General features: G+C 41.5%; 2 pseudogenes; both read right to left on the bottom strand.

Moving 5' to 3' along the window:
• Positions 1-3,998: 3,998 nt before the first annotated feature.
• LOC123330145 lies at positions 3,999-5,507 on the bottom strand (annotated as a pseudogene).
• LOC112580123 lies at positions 3,999-16,315 on the bottom strand (annotated as a pseudogene).
• Between the last annotated feature and the right edge of the window lie 904 nt (positions 16,316-17,219).

Here is a 17,219-nt window from a genome sequence, read left to right as displayed (position 1 = left end):
CTTCCAGATGTTCAAGCTGGTTTTAGAAAAGGCAGAGGAACCAGAGATCAAATTGCCAACATCCACTGGATCATCGAAAAAGCAAGTGTTCCAGAAAAACATCTATTTCTGCTTTATTGACTATGCCAGAGCCTTTGACTGTGTGGATCACAATAAACCGTGGAAAATTCTGAAAGAGATGGGAATACCAGACCACTTGACCTGCCTCTTGAGAAACCTGTACGCATGTCAGGAAGCAACAGTTAGAACTGGACATGGAACAACAGACTGGTTCCAAATAGGAAAAGGAGTACGTCAAGGCTGTATATTGTCACCCTGTTTATTTAACTTATATGCAGAGTACATCATGAGAAATGCTGGGCTGGAGGAAGCACAAGCTGGAATCAAGATTGCCGGGAGAAATATCAATAGCCTCAGATATGCAGATGACACCACCCTATGGCAGAAAGTGAAGAGGAACTAAAAAGCCTCTTGATGAAAGTGAAAGTGGAGAGTGAAAAAGTTGGCTTAAAGCTCCACATTCAGAAAACTAAGATCATGGCATCTGGTCCCATCACTTCATGGGAATTAGATGGGGAAACAGTGTCAGTTTATTTTGGGGGGGCTCCAAAATCACTGCAGATGGTGATTGCAGCCATGAAATTAAAAGATGCTTACTCCTTGGGAGGAAAGTTATGTATGACTAACCAAGATAGCATATTGAAAAGTAGAGACATTACTTTGCTAACAAAGGTCCATCTAGTCAAGGCTATGGTTTTTCCAGTGGTCATGTATGGATGTGAGAGTTGGACTGTGAAGAAAGCTGAGTGCCAAAGAATTGATGCTTTTGAACTGTGGTGTTGGAGAAGACTCTTGAGAGTCCCTTGGACTGCAAGGAGATCCAACCAGTCCAACCTAAAAGGAGATCAGTCCTGGGTGTTCATTGGAAGGACTGATGCTGAAGCTGCAACTCCAATACTTTGGCCACCTGATGCGAAGAGATGACTCATTGGAAAAGACCCTGATGCTGGGAGGGATTGGGGACAGGAGGAGAAGGGGACAACAGAGGATGAGATGGCTGGATGGCATCACTGACTTGATGGACATGAGTTTGAGTGAACTCTGGGAGTTGGTGATGGACAGGGAGGCCTGACTTGCTGTGATTCATGGGGTCGCAGAGTTGGACACGACTGAGCGACTGAATTGAACTGTTTGTTCTGTTTTGTCACAGTTTAGGGTCCCTCTAGAGGGGTTTCCTGGGCTTCTCTGGTGGCTCAGATGGTAAAGAAATCTGTGAGCAATGCAGGACACTTGGGTTCAATCCCTAGTTTGGAAAGATCCCACATGCCAAAGAGCAACTAAGTCCATATGTTACAATTATTGAGCCTGTGCTCTGCAAACAAGAGAAGACACTACAATGAGAAGCCCAACCACCACAACTAGAGAGTAGCCCCCACCCAACAACTGGAGAAAGCCCACCCAACAACAAAGAGCCAGCACAGCCAAAAATAAGTAAATAAAATTTTTAAAAAAGAGAGAGAAAGCTCTTGAGAGCCTAACTTGGTGCTGCAGGCTGCCGTTGGCTTGCCTGACTACCATTCCCTCAACTCTGCCAAAAGTGTGTATGCCTCTTATTGCTTGCATTAAAAGCATGTGTGCCTGCAGAAACTAACACAACATTGCAAATCAACTACACTCCAAGCAAAATGAACACTCCATGGGAATTTTCTGGCAGTCCAGTGGTTAGGACTCTGAGCTTCCACTGGAGGGGGCACAGGTTTGATCCTGGTCAGGGAACTAAGACCCCACATGCCACATGGCAGGGCAAAAAAAAATACAACCCTACAATGAAACCCCCCCCCCCCCACCCCGCACACACACACACAAAGCATTCATGCCTGGAATATAGAGAGTGGCATCTGTTTCTCTATTGAACCCTGACAAGTCGAGTACTGACCATATGCATAGAATTTCTGTCCTCTTGTGCAGGCTCTGATGAGTGAGGTCTGAACTGTTATTAAAAGCAATAAACTCTTCATATACACGTGGTTTTCTTTTCCTCATGCACCTCTGCTGAATAAAAAGGTATGAGTTTCACTTGAAGTCCTTAATATCTTTTTCATACGCATGGAGCCTCTCATGGGTTCTGTGCATGTATGTGTGCTAAGTCACTTCAGTCATGTCGGACTCTTTCAAGATCCCATGGACTGTAGCCCCCAAGTTCCTCTGTTCATGGAATTCTCCAGGCAAGAGTACTTGAGTAGGTTGCCATGCCCTCCTCCAGGGAATCTCCCTGACTCAGGGATTGAACCCACTTCTCGTGCATCTCCTGCATTGGCAGGTGGGTTCTTTATCACTAGTGCCACCGGGGAAGCTCGTGGGTTCTGAGATGGACACAAAGATCTAAATTCCAAATCAACCTTTACTCCACTCATCACCTTCATGGCTGTTTCATTCATTACACGTATAGGATTCATCTACTGAAAGAACCCTCAGATGAGTGTGAAAACTCAGCTGTATGCAATATCCTTTCCACACACACAGCACTTGTAGGGCTTCTCCTCCTCATGGACTCTAGTGAATATGAAGGTATTTGATCTCTCTGGAGCTCTTTCTACCCCTATTCACAGTAAATCCTCCATCCTGGGTGTAAGCTAAGTAGACTTGAGGAATATCACTTAAACTGAATTTGGGGAAATACTTCCCTGGTGTTCCATTGGATAAGACTCCACATTTCCAATGCAAGGGCCCTGGGTTCAACTCCTGGTCAGGGAAGTAGATCCCACATGCCACAACTAAGACCTGGCATGTGAGTGTGTGCTAAGTTGCTTCGGTCATGTCCAACTCTTTGCGACCCAATGGAATATAGCCCAGCAGGCTCCTCTGTCCATGGGATTTCTCAGGGAAGAATACTGGGATGGGTTGCCATTCCCTCCTCCAGGGGATCTTCCTGACCCAGGGATTGAACCCGCATCTCATGTGACTCCTGCACTGCAGGTGGATTCTTTACTGCTGAGCCACTTGGGAAGCCCTTAACTGTGTACTACACCTAAACAGGTTTCCTGCCACAAAAGATCAAATAGGATCCAAAGTCTTGCAGCAGCATACCCTAAATATCCAGTATACAACAACAACAAAAATCACTCATCATACCAAGAACCAGAACAATCAGAACTTGAATGAGAAAAAACAATTAACAGACATCAATACCAATTCAGATGTTGGGATTATCTGAAAAAGAGTTTGAATTAAGTACATAATCCTCCTTTTTGTCTCAGCTAGTTTGAGTTGAGTTTCCTGTTTCTTGCAATTGAGAACATCCTAATGGTTACAAACCACCAGGAGCTCTGAGCAGCCCACTCCAGGGTCTGGTGATGGCCCTGGATTTCTTCAGTAACATGAAACTTGAGATAGAATAGAATTAAAGTATCCAGTGTCCTGGAAGGTAAGGCCCAGAAGAAACTGTGAGAACAAGGTTCTACTATATAGCACAGGGAACTCTACTCAATATCTTGTAATGACCTATAGGGGAAAAGAATCTGAAAAAGAATATACCAATATATACATGAATCACTTTGCTGAACACTTGAGAGTAATACAACATTGTAAATTAACTATATTTCAATAAAACAATAGTGGAAAGCCTCCAGTAAATGTACACCCGAGTAAACCGTTCAACCAAGCAAACTTGAAAGCATCTGAGAGGTACAGAGTGGTATTCAAAACATTCTGCCTTAATAGCTTAGTGCAGCATCTAGAATGCATGTTTTAATATGTTTCCCCCTTTTGTACACTCTTTGCCACAAAATTTTATGGAGAGAAAACCAACTTTCTCTGTTCAGTCTGGTCACCAAGGACCCAATAAAAGAAAAATAATGAAACTTACACTACATATGACTGATGGTACACTGTCCAGAGAAAGTCTTAACTGGTAAGATAAAAACTTGGGTCCTTTTCTGCCTGTAAAGTGAAGCTAAGCAGGACAGAATGCAATGAAAAAAATCTAACATTCAAATTGCAGATTGCATGATTTTACATATCTTTATTAAATGATCATTTCTTTGAATTAATCTTTAAGGCCTCTTCTAAGAATCCTTTTCCTAGTACAATTTATTGTGATTAACTGGGATTGAGTGCACTAAAATTTTCAAATGTTTGTCCTATTTATAGTAGGTTTTCCTATCCTTCGAGTGATACAAATTCCAGGGCACCTGCTATGTTTGGCACTGGTGCCAGGTCATGGCTGTATAGCAGCAAGTAGATTTCCTGCCCCCATGGAACCTACATTCTAGTGGACATGGATTTTGTTGTGTCCATCATTATACTTTTGCTAAAGTCCTGAGAGTACTTCTAATTGTAAAGCCTTCCCTATGTAGATTCTATTGAATGTGAAAGTTCTGATTGAAACCCACTGCACCATCCTTATAGGGTTTCACTGCTGTATATTTCCTTGAAAATTGTGACATTTTGGTCTCTGTTGGACACACCAGCCATATCATACAAGCAGGTCTCCTCATTGGAATTCAGATGACTGTAAAAAATATAGCTCCCTCTTGAATTCTTAAAATACAACATTTTATAACTAGCCCCTGCTGTGTGGGTTTTCTGATAAAAATGTCACGTCTAGGTTCTGAAGAAATTTTTATCACACTTGTCATGTGTACTGGACTGATCACTACTATGGACTCTCTGATGAACCTGAAGACAAGAACTCTTGCTAAAGCCCTTACCACTGTCAAAACATTTGTAGGGTTTCTCTCCTGTATGGACCCTCCAATGAAGATGGGAGGTCTGACTGAAGCTCTTCCCACACATGCTGCACTTAAAGGGTTTCTCTCCTGTGTGGATACTCAGAAGAACATGAAGGTGTCAGTTCCAGATGAAGCCTTTCCCACATTCTTGACATTTCTAGGGTTTCTCCCCTGTATGGACTCTCTGATGTGCTTGAAGATGTGAGCTCCAACTGAAACCCTTCCCACACACATCGCACATGTAGGGTTTCTCTCAGGTGTGGACCCACTGGTGGTCTTGAACATATGAGCTCTGACTGAAGCCTTTCCCACACATATCACATCTGTAGGGTTTCTCCCTTATGTGGACTCTCTGATGGGCCTGAAGATGGGAAATCTGACTGAAGTCCTTGCCACTCATATCACATTTGTAGGGTTTCTCTCCTCTGTGGACTCTCTGATGGCCCTGAAGATGGAAATTCCAGCTGAAGTTCTTATCACACACATCACATTTGTAGGGTTTCTCCCCAGTGTGGATTCTGATGGGCTTAAAGGTTTGAGGCCTTACTGGTCTTTCCCACATACCTCACATTTACGTGGTTTCTCTCCAGTGTGAACTTTTTGAAGAGGACCACAGCTCTGGCTGAACATTCTGTCACATATGTTTCATTTGGATGTTTTGTCTTGAGGGTAGGCTGTTTGATGGGCTTGAAGTTGTGATATCTTATTGAAGCCTTTACCACACAGCTCACATTTCCAAGATTTCTCTTCAGTGTTGTCCACACAGCAACATGTCAACTAAGACATGACTGAAGCCCTTCCTATACTGGCCACATCTATACAGATCCACCCTGGGGTGAATGGGCTCATCAGCAGGAAAGGAGGAGTTCTGATTGAAGCACTCAGCACATACCTGACATTGTAGGGTTTCTCCCCTGGGTTGGCTCTCTGGTGGGTTTGCATATGTGAGCTCTGACTCAAGCCCTTCCCATACTCACTATACATACGGGGCTCCTCTCCTTCTTGCAGCTGCTGCTGAAGTTCAAGATCAGAGCCAAGGTTGATGCCTTTTCCATTCTCATCAGAGGTCTGACCTTCTGAGTGGATGATGCTATGCTGGGATGTGTTCCTCACAAAGTCTTTCCCACAATTATTGTGACCAAATGCCATCTTGCTTTTGTGTACTTCCTGATCACCATGGTGATGAGAGATCATTCTCATGATGCAATGATCACACGGCCACAGTTTATTTTTTACGTCAATTTGCTGATACCTTGGAGAAGGCAATGGCACCCCACTCCAGTACTCTTGCCTGGAAAATGCCATGGATGGAGGAGCCTGGTATGCTGCAGTCCATGGGGTCACTAAGAGTCAGACACGACTGAATGACTTCCCTTTCACTTTTCATTTTCATGCATTGGAGAAGGAAATGGCAACCCATTCCAGTGTTCTTGCCTGGAGAATCCCAGGGACAGGGGAGCCTGGTGGGCTTCCATCTATGGGGTCACACAGAGTCAGACACGACTGAAGTGACTTAGCAGCAGCTGATACCTACTCTGATAATTCTGACTCTCTCAGATTCATTTTCCTCCAGAAATCTCAGGAGGTCTGAATTTGAGGCTATTGATTGTTGACACTATTGGAACTCTTCCCTTGAAGCTTTCCCACACAGTTCTCATCTTCAGCAACCTCAGCAGATTCTCTTGCCTGCACCCAACAGGAGGAATCAACTTGTTTTAGTAATTTGGACTTGTTGCTTTGCAGACCTATTATTGAGTCCTGAGTTCTGGTTAATTTATTTGTAAATTGTTCCCATATCTGCCTGCACATAAGGCCTTCATGCAAAATGTGTATTAGTCCTATTTCTTGAATTCATTTTGATTCCTGTGTCCTAGAAGGATAAAAAATTCAGAGATTAAAGTGAGGACAAGTTCAGGGATATAAGATATTTCACAGGTCGACTGTGTTGGAAGATCCTATTCAACCAGTGCATTGTTCAGCTGGATTCTTAGTTTTATCATGCCTATGGAAACAAAGAAGTAATAATGGGACTCATTTAGAAGTATGCTGATGGGACTTCCCTGGTGGTCCAGTGGTTAAAACTCTGCATTCTCAATGCAGTGGGTATCAGTTCAATCTGTTGGTTGGGGAACTAAGATCCCACATGCTGCATGGCATGGCCTAAAAATAAATAAATGAATGAATAAAATTAAAATTTAAAAAAGGAACTAATATGCCGAGGCATATAGATGAGGTCAAAAGAGAAATACAGTGCTACAGAGCATGGGATGTTCTCAGCAAAAGTGAAAAGAATATATTTGCAAAGGGAGACATCGCCTCTGTCCTGATAATGAACCCATGAGATGATAATTTTATTTTCCTCAATTTAGCCACTAAATGCACATGTTAATACATAAGCTGGGCTTCCCAGGTGGCACAGTGGTAATGAATCCTCCTGCCAGTGCAGGAGATGCAAGAGATGTGGGTTTGATTCCTGGGTTGGGAAAATCCCCTGGAGTAGGAAATGGCAACCCACTCCAGTATTCTTGCCTGGGAAATCCCATGGGCAGAGGAGCTCAGAAGGCCACGTCCATGGGGTCACAAAGAGTTGGAGATGACTGAGCACAAGCACAATACATAAGCTAGATTTGAGCGAGTTCTTCTTTATTTCAATGATGTCTGAATATATAATATTCAACTAATGAACATTATAACTGGGGAAAAAAACTAGAAAACTTATTCCCTTAGCTGACACATCCTATGGCAATAAAAAAAATCCTATGATAATTATTGCTGCTCAATTTGGCTGGATTTTCTGATAAGCCTGAATGGCCAATATTATCTTCCAGGTTTTGTAGATATGAATCAGCAAATACCAATAGGTGCTGTGGTAGCCAGCACACAAAACAGCCTCAAATGATCCCTGCTTCCTAATATGAACACCCTATTGAAGTCCCCTCCACAACCTATCAGGATTGGTCTGTGAAGCCAATAGGATACAGCAGAAGTGCTAGTGATCACTTCCAAGATTATCCCATAAAAGACACTGTAGTTTCTGCCTTCTACTCTTTGAGTGCAAGTACCTTGGGAAAACTAGCTGCTGTGTTTTAAGAACATTCAGGGAGAGGGCTGTTTGCCAATGAACTAAGGCCTCCTCTCCTGTCAAGCCAGGGTAGAACTGAGGCCTCCTGCCAACAACTCTGTGAATGACCTCATCTTGGAAGCACGTCCTTCAGGCCCATCAAGCCCTCAAAGGACTGCAGCTCTGGCAGACTTGAGATCTTATGAGATCGTGAGCGAGGCTGCCCCAGAATTGTGATGCACAGAAACTGTGATGTCTATAGTTTTAAGCTGAGAAATTGAAGAACAATTTGTCATACAGCAACAGATGACTAATTAGGTACATAGAAACTCAAGTTAGACATTCGTCAGAAGATGAGCTGTGTTCTGAAATAATCCTTTCATCACACCGGTTTATCCTCCACTCGTGAGCTGTCTGCAGGAGGAGTGGACAGTGAGATCCACTTAGCACCACTCTCTGTGAGCTGCAAGGGCTCAGACCTGCATGGTTCTCACCTGAACACTCATCTCGGGTTTCTGGCTCCATCACCCAAAGCTGCTCTTCTCTCCCCAACTGGAGTATTATATCTAACGTGAAGGGTTGATATCCTGTGACAAAGTAACCATACATGTGTAAGGTGAATAAAAACAAAATTTTTAATTCCAATACTACGATCTTCATGCACTCTGAGCAGTATTTTTCCAAATTCTGATCATGACCTATTGTAATAAATATCTCTTCTGTTGTGATTGGGCACGCAAATAAACAGATGCACATCACTAAAACAAGTGACTGAGTCCTAACCATTATCTACTTTTTTTTAAAATAAGGATTCTACTTTTACAGCTTTGTAGATCTCAATATTTATGTGTTTTTATTTTCATATTGTACAGAAGTTTTACTTCACATGATTAAATAGATTAGCTTATTTCAACTGCCAGTTAACTTTGTTCTTTTGTTTGCTTGTTTTTTGGTTGTGTCCTGCAGCACATGGGATCTTAGTTACCTGACCAGGGGCTTGAACCTGTGCCCCCTGCACTGGAAGTACGGAGTCTCTTACCCACTGGACCACCAGGGAAGTCCCTGATTAACTACTTTTATCATAGCTCCTTTCCTGCTTTTTACTCACAGTTTCTGTTGCACTGTATGCAGTTTCTGACAAGCTATGCTACTTCTGTCCTAGTTCATTAAATGCAATAATGATACAATTCACTAACTGACTTTAAACCACAAGATGTGACAACTGCAATTTGAGAAAACAGATAAGGAATAAATAAGATGTCCCATAAAAAGGAGGAAATTCAGGCCCCCACATGCAAGGAAGCATTTCAAGAACCCCAAAATCTTAAACATGTTGACACCAAGGCACTCTTGAGGGTTGACAGAGTCCCTGAGCCCTCACCCATGGAGACCAGGTTCCAGAAGTTCTCCAGCATCATGTCATGGTACAGTTTCCTCTGGGCCAAGTCTAGCCGTCCCAGCTCCTCCTTGGTGAAGGTCACAGCCACCTCCTTGAAGGACTGCCTCCTACAACACCAAAAACATGTAGCCTCAATCTTATGATCAGTAGGGTGTGGGGGGTAGGAAGTCACTGTTTAATGGGTATGGAATTTCACTTTGAGAAGAAGAAAAAAGTTCTGGAGATGTGTTCAACAGTGTGAATGTACTTAAAAGTACAGAACTGCACATTTAAAAATGGTTAAAATGGTAAATTTTATGCTATGTATATTTTATCACAATAAAAAAGCACATCAGGAGGTGGATGAATAACCCAATTGTGGTATATCAAGTGAAATATGCAATGAAATACAATGAAACAATAAAAAGGAGCAAACTATTGACCTGTGTTCAAAATGAACAAATGATGCCAGGCACAAAAAGAGTACATACTGTGTAATTCCATTAACATGAAACTCAAGAAATGATGAATCTAGTCTGTAGTGACATAAAGTAAATCAGCTGCTGCCTATAGTCAGGCATGTGGGATAGGGATTAACTGGGGATGAGGGAATCTTTTTGGTGATGAAAATAGTCTACATCTAGACTGAGGCAGTTGTCACATGGGTATGTTTGTCAGAATTGATCAAATACACTTATTATATGTAAATTACATGTAAATTTCACCTCAAAATGATATAAAAAGACACAATTAACAAAGCAAACAGACAAACCACAGAATGGAAAAAATTACTCCCAAAATGTATATATAACAAAGGACTTGAACTCAGAAAATATAAAGAACTCCTTAATAATAAAAAGTAGAAGCCAAATTTTTAAATGGGCAAACAACTTCAGCAAGCTTTTCATAAGAGATATGACAATAGAGAAAACCCACGAAAAAGTATTCAACATCATGAGGGAAAAAGAAATCACAGTCATGGTGAGATGTCATTCCATTCAGTTCAGTCACTCAGTCCTGTCCGACTCTTTGTGACCCCATGGATTTCAGCATGCCAGGCTTTCCTGTCTATCACCAACTCCCGGAGCTTACTCAAACTCCTGTCCATTGCGTTGGTGATGCCATCCAACCATCTCATCCTCTGTCATCCCCTTCTCCTCCCACCTTCAATCTTTCCCAGTATCAGGGTCTTTTCCAATGAGTCAGTTCTTTGCATCAGGTGGTCAAAGTATTGGAGTTTCAGCTTCAGCATCAATCCTTCCAATGAATATTCAGGACTGATTTCCTTTAGGATTGACAGTTTGGATCTCCTTGGAGTACAAGGGGCTCTCAAGAGTGTTCTCCAACACCACGGTTCAAAAGCATCGATTCTTTGGCACTCAGCTTTCTTTATAGTCCAACTCTCACATCCATATCAACTCTCACAATCATAGCTTTGACTAGATGGACCTTTGTTGGTAAAGTAATCTGCTTTTTAATATGCTGTGTAGGTTGGTCATAGCTTTTCTTCCAAGGAGCAAGCGTCTTTTAATTTCATGGCTGCAGTGATTTTGGAGCCCAGGAAAATAAAGTCTGTCACTTTTTCCATTGTTTCCCCATCTATTTGCCATGAAGTGATGGGACCAGATGCCATGACCTTAGTTTTCTGAATGTTGAGTTTTAAACCAACTTTTTTACTCTCCTTTTTCATTTTCATCAAGAAGCTCTTTAGTTCTTCTTCACTTTTGTCTGACTCTTTGTGACTTCATGGACTATACTGTTCATGGAATTTTCCAAGCCAGAATACTGGAGTGGGTAATCTTTCCCTTCTCCAGGGGATCTTCCCAACCCAGGGATCAAACCCAGGTCTCTCACATTGCAAGCAGATTCTTTTCCAGCTGAGCCACAAGGAAAGCCTGTCATTTCATTAGAATGGCTTAAAGAAACAAGGTCCATAATACCAAATGACAGAAAAGAAGAAGGGCACACTGAAAATTTCATGCACCACTGATGTGCTGTCAAATGGTACAGGTATTTTGTAGAAGAGTTTATAGTCACTTACCCTAAAAATTCAGTCATTCCATTTCTAAATGTTTACCCAAGAGATATGAAAACACATCCCTAAGAAGGTCTGTGAGGCATGATCATGAGAGCAAAACAATTAAAAGCTACAAATAGGGACTTCCCTGGCAGTCCAGTAGTTAAAACTCCATGCTCCCTTGGCAGGAGGCTTGGATTCAATCCCTGGTCAGGGAATTAAGATCCCATATGCCACAAACTATGGGCAAAAAAATAAATTAATGAATGACATAAATGATATACAAATAAATTATGAAATTTAAAAAATAAATACATTACAGCTACAAACAACTCAAATATATCTTTTAAAAGGACAAACTGTGATCTATTCATAAAATGGAATATGATAAAAATGAATGGATTACTGACACCTGCAACAACACAGTTGAATCTCAAAAACATTATGCAGGGTCAAAGAGGTACAAGAGTACATACAGTGTGATTTTGTTAATTATGTTTAATTTGAAAACAAACAAATTTAATCATATGATGACAGATCAGGAGATGCTTCCCAGTCAAAGAAACTGACTTGAAAGAGACATGAGAATGTAAGAGTTTTTATTTCTGTTTTGGATAGTGGGCTAATACAATTACACAACCTTGAAAACAGGATATACAACTGTCATTGACCAAACACTTAAGATTTGTGTAGTTTTTGTAAGTAAATTATATTTCATTTTTAAAAGCCCTAAGCAAAAGTGTTATGAATCAAAACGAAATTTATTCAGAGGTACAACAATCTGTAGGCTTAACTGTGACTTCTGAATGGTTAAATAAAACACAGAAACCCTTCTGAGGTAATACATAAAAGAATGCTGAATCATAAAAAAACTCAATTGATAATATTAAGTGAAAATATAAAATTGAAATCTGTACCTAGATGATGATTCTAAGTAAATAAAGTATCATAGACTATGATTTTAAGTAAATAAAGTATAGCTGACTTACAAGCAGTGTAGTAATTTGAGTTTTTCAGATTTTTTGATGTCTGAGTTTCTGTACTATTATTTGTGAAATGAAGATGACAAAATAAAAAAAATAACTAAAAGCAAAAGCAAAAAATACAACCAAAAAAAAGCAAGTACATGGCATACAAGGAATGTTTTCTTCCTTTATCCTTCCCATGGAAGAGAAAAAAGATAACAGAAGAGAAGAAAATAAAAGAGAAAAAAAAAAAAACATGATAATAGAGAAAAGACTTGTGATTGTCAAAGGGTGGAAGAGGGATGCACTGAGAGTTCGGAATTAGGAGATGCAAACTACTATTCATAAGATGGATAAACAACAAGGTCCTACTGTATAGCACAGAGAACTATATTCAATACCCTGTGATAAACCATAATGGAAGAATTTGAATAAGAATGTGTTCATATGCATAACACAAATACTCTGCTGTACAGTGGAAATTAACACAACACTGTAAATCAATTACACTTCAATTTTTAAAAATGTGCCTAATCTTTAAGAAAAGAGAATCTTTGCAGAAAGAGATGTAATTTTAAGAGATAAAACTCAACTCACCTAGAACTTGGTCATGCTCTGCCACCCATTCTGGGGGAAGTCAAGAGTCCTGGGAAGACATAGTGGCAAAGGAGAAAGAAGCCTTGAGACATAGGTCCAAGCCCAAGTGGCTGCTTCATGTGAATCACCAGCCTCTCTGGCCCTTAAGCAGCAGAGCTCATACAAGAGTCCCTTGGGGCTCCTGGGGTTCAGGGCCATCATTCTCATCCTGGGTATTGGGGGAAATGAAAGGCTGTGGGATGTGCTGGCTATGAGAGTGGACTCTGGGGCCAACAGGTCCCAGGTCAACCCTGGTGCTACTCCTGTGACATAAGATACTGGTTTTTCTGCCCTCAGTTCCTGACACAGGGCTCCTGAAACCTTCATAATTTCCTGAATGCTAGAAGTGTGTTTTGTTTTGCCTTCATTCCATTAAAAGAGTCTTTTTATAACATTCAGATTTCAGAGACTGTTCAATGCTCTGTCTTAAGAAATTCACCCTTATTTCTGACAAGTCCATAGTTCTGATTGGCTATGTCACTTAATAGTTTTTGGTCTTGTAATGATACTTCATTGATATCAGCATCTGGTTCTATAAAAGGTATAAATACAGTACTTGTGAATTTTCTTCAAGTAGCCAGAAGAGTCTCAATGGCACATCCCCCTCTGCCATGACGACTGAAGTAAAAAAAATTTTTTTAAATACAACTGCTAGGTTTCCTTTTTTTTTTTTTTTTTTCATTTTAAACAAAAGTGCAATGGTCTGTCTCACTTAAATGAATACTGTAGTGGCCACAGCAGATCTGAATTTATAAGGGTGCTTTGGGGATTAAGTGAGCAAGTCCAATAGCCCTGAATAGGCAAGTCCATCCAGACAGAAAGTCAATTAGTGGTTGCCAGGGCCTGGGAGGGGGCAAGTGAGAGGTGATGGCTCAGGGGCATGGGATTTCTTCTGGGGGTGATGAAAATGTTCTGGAACTAGACGGTGCTGATGGTTGTACAATCCTGTGAATATACTAAAAACCACTGAGTTGTATATTTTGTAAGAAAAAGTATATGTGAATTACATCTCAAGTTAAAAAACAGAAGAAAGGACTTCCCTGGTGGTCCAGTGGTTAAGACTGCTTTCACTGCAGAGGGCATAGGTTCAAACCCTGGTCAGGAAACTTTAACCCCACAAATCACAAAGAGCAGCCTAAAAAATAGTTTTTTTAATAAAAATTTTTTTTTAAAATAGGGGAAAAAAACAGCCTTGGCTCAGTGCCTGGGACATAACACAAGCTCTCAATAAGTGATGATATGATGATTATTTTCCCCATATAATGGAAGAGAAAGCTGAGGATTCATGCAATTACTTTACTGATAATCACAGAGCACATGACTCCAACTCTGATTCCAGGGCTGGTCTCCAGGTCTCTAATCACAAAGAAGGGTGTCACTGGGGAGAAACGAAAGGGGAGTTGGAGAATACAGACTCCGCACATGGAATCAAAGGATGACAGAAGACATACTTTCTCAGGCAAGGATTGGGCTGGACCATCTCAGAGGTTCCTCTGAGCTGTAAAATCCTGAGGCTGTTCCTGATTGGGAGGAGAGAAGATAAATCGCATCTTCCAATTTTTTCCTCTGGGTTTTGGGAACCTCAGTGATCAACGTGGTTCCAACCCATCCAGGCTCTACGTGACGGTGGTTAACACGCATGTAGACCCCAGATGGGTTGGAACCAGGTTGATGAATGAGATTCCCAACAAGGGTCTGTATAGTCAAAGCTATGGTTTTTCCAGTAGTCATGTATGGATATGAGAGTTGGATCATAAAGAAGGCTGAGCGCTGAAGAATTGACTCTCTTGAACGGTGGTGCTGGAGAAGCCTCTTTTGGGAGTCCTTTGGACTCCAAGGAGATCAAACCAGTCAATCCTAAAGGAAATCAATCCTGAATATTCATTGGAAGGATTGATGCTGAAGCTCCAATCCTTTGGCCACTTGATGCGAAGACCTGACTCATTAGAAAAGACCCTGATGCTGGGAAAGATTGAAGGCAGAAGGAGAAGGGGACGACAGAGGACGAGATGGTTGGATGTCATTGCCAACTCAATGGACATCAGTTTGAGCCAACTCCAGGAGATGGTGAAGGATGGGGAAGCCTAGCACGCTGCAGTCCACGGGGTCGCAAAGATTCAGACACCACTGAGCAACTTTCACTTCACTTCACAATGCATATAAAGCCTGTAGAAGAGTATCTGGCATTCACTATGTTAACAGATTATTATTACTCATTCATCAGCAGGTCTCATCCAACCTCCCATTTATTCTATAAACATTGGAACATTTGTCCGGTAGAAAAAACCTGCTCATGAGTGAAGGAATCTTGTTGCCCACCTGGCAGAAATGAAACGGCAAAATAAAATTACCTCACGTTGGGACAATGTACCAGGATTCGTGGGTCACTCACTCACTCCTCTCTGTGAGTCCTTTTTGAGAAATCAGGGTCAGGAATGGAAAGATAGGAAGATATGGAAGAATGAAAAGACAGTTGTGTGTCTCAGGCCCAGAATAACTTACAGCGGACATCCCCATGCACCGGCTAGGGGTGAGACCCTCTTCTTCCTTTAAAAAAGATCTGGGCTGTGGGTGTCAAAGGAATCCACGGAAAACCCCTCTTTCTGCAGAGGTTAGAGAAGAGCCAGTGGCTCTGCAGCTGGAGCTCAGAACACCCGGGGCTCACAGAGGTTTTCAAGGACTGAAAGCATCGCGGAAAGAAGAAACTGAACAATCGACCGCTTTTAGCAGGTGCCGGCGATCGGTTCTAAGCAGTTTCACATTTGCTTCCCATTAATCTCATCACATGCCAACTAAGGAGGTACCACTATTAACTCTTTACATAAGTGAATCGGAGCAATCTGATAATTCTACGAAGAGTATATCCCTAAGAGATGGCACAGCGTGCACAAGGTAAGGGAGGCGAGGAAAACCGAGGGGCTGAGAGACTCTCAAACTCGGAGAGCGCTACCCAGCTTCGCCCCCAACCAGGGGACCCGAGAACCTCACCAAACGCCAGACACAAAAACCGTCATCCCTGCCCTCCATTGCTTCTGTTTCACGAGGGTGAAAGCGAGGGCGGAAGCTGCGTATTCCACATCCAGACAGGATCATAAGAGACCCAGACTCCAGGTACTGACTGACTCACCTCTCAGAAGATACTGAAGCCTCTCACTCCTGTAGCGGAAGTGCCCGGACTGCACGCTGCTCTCGGACTACACTTCCCAGAACCCCCCACCGGAACAAGGGCTACGGTCCCTCACCCTAGGGAACGGAAGTAGCGCTGAATACCCGGCGCACTGGACCACACTTCCCAGAATCCTCGGCAAAAGTAGTGAAACTTTAAAAAATGAAGCTCGTTCAGTTCACCGAGGTGCTGTTTTAGCTTCATCTTTCTTTTCCTTCCTGTCTTTTGGAGGGCTTGGGGGTGTTGTTTTCATTACGTTACTAATAAGTGTGGCTGAAAAGTAAATGTGGCTGCATGAAAAAAGGGAGAGAGAGAATCTCAAACTTGGTTTATTGTGTTTTTTCACTTGTACCTGGATGCATTTAGACCAGACAATGTTTACTTGGCATGACCTAGTCATTCCAATATGTTAAAGACTCACCAGAAGGAAAAGTAACCTTTGATCAAGTCACAAAACAAATAACAAAAAAACAATAACTTTTGTTGGCTTTAATCGCTCCTTTTGAAAGCTGGAGTTTCTAGCAAATTAAAGAAGATGCATTAGCAAGTAGGGAGGGAAATACTGTAACTTGAAAAAGAAAGGCCTAGAATACAGGCATACCTCAGAGATATTTTAGAGTCCAGACCACTGCAGTCAAGCAAATTATGAAATAACGTGAGCCTCATGAATGTTCTAGTTTCCCAGTGCATATGTTATTACACTATAGTAGTCAAGGTATGCAATTACATATTAAAAAATAATGTATGTACCTTAATTTAAAATGCTGCTGAAAAAATGGTACCAGAAGACTTGCTTGACACGGGTTTGCCACAAACCTTCAATTTGTAAAATCATCATAACAAATAAAACCATCATAAATACTACAGAATGTTTTTTCTCCAGGTTGGTCTAAATCATTGAGCCATGATTATTCAAGAAGTTGGTGTGAAAGTGGGGTATCCTGCTCAGACAACCGTAACAAATTCAACTCCTCTTTTTCAACTTTATGAGGTATAATTGATAAGTAAAATTTTAATATATGTGTTGAACTGATATATACTGTGAAAGTATTCCCACAAATGAATTACTTAACACATCATCACATAGCTAACTCTTTGGGGGGCAGGGAGACCCTTTAATATCTATTCTTAGCAAATTTCAAGTATAGAATATTGCATTATCAACTATAGTCACCAAGCTATAGATTAGACCCTTAGATCCTATTCATCTTAAAGCTGAAAGTTTGTACCCTTTTTGTAACCTCTCCCCATTCCCAGGCAGCCACC

This window comes from Bubalus bubalis, chromosome 18 (genome assembly GCF_019923935.1).
Source record: "Bubalus bubalis isolate 160015118507 breed Murrah chromosome 18, NDDB_SH_1, whole genome shotgun sequence".
Classification (NCBI taxonomy): Eukaryota; Metazoa; Chordata; class Mammalia; order Artiodactyla; family Bovidae; genus Bubalus; species Bubalus bubalis.
This window is presented reverse-complemented; position numbering and strand designations above follow the sequence as displayed.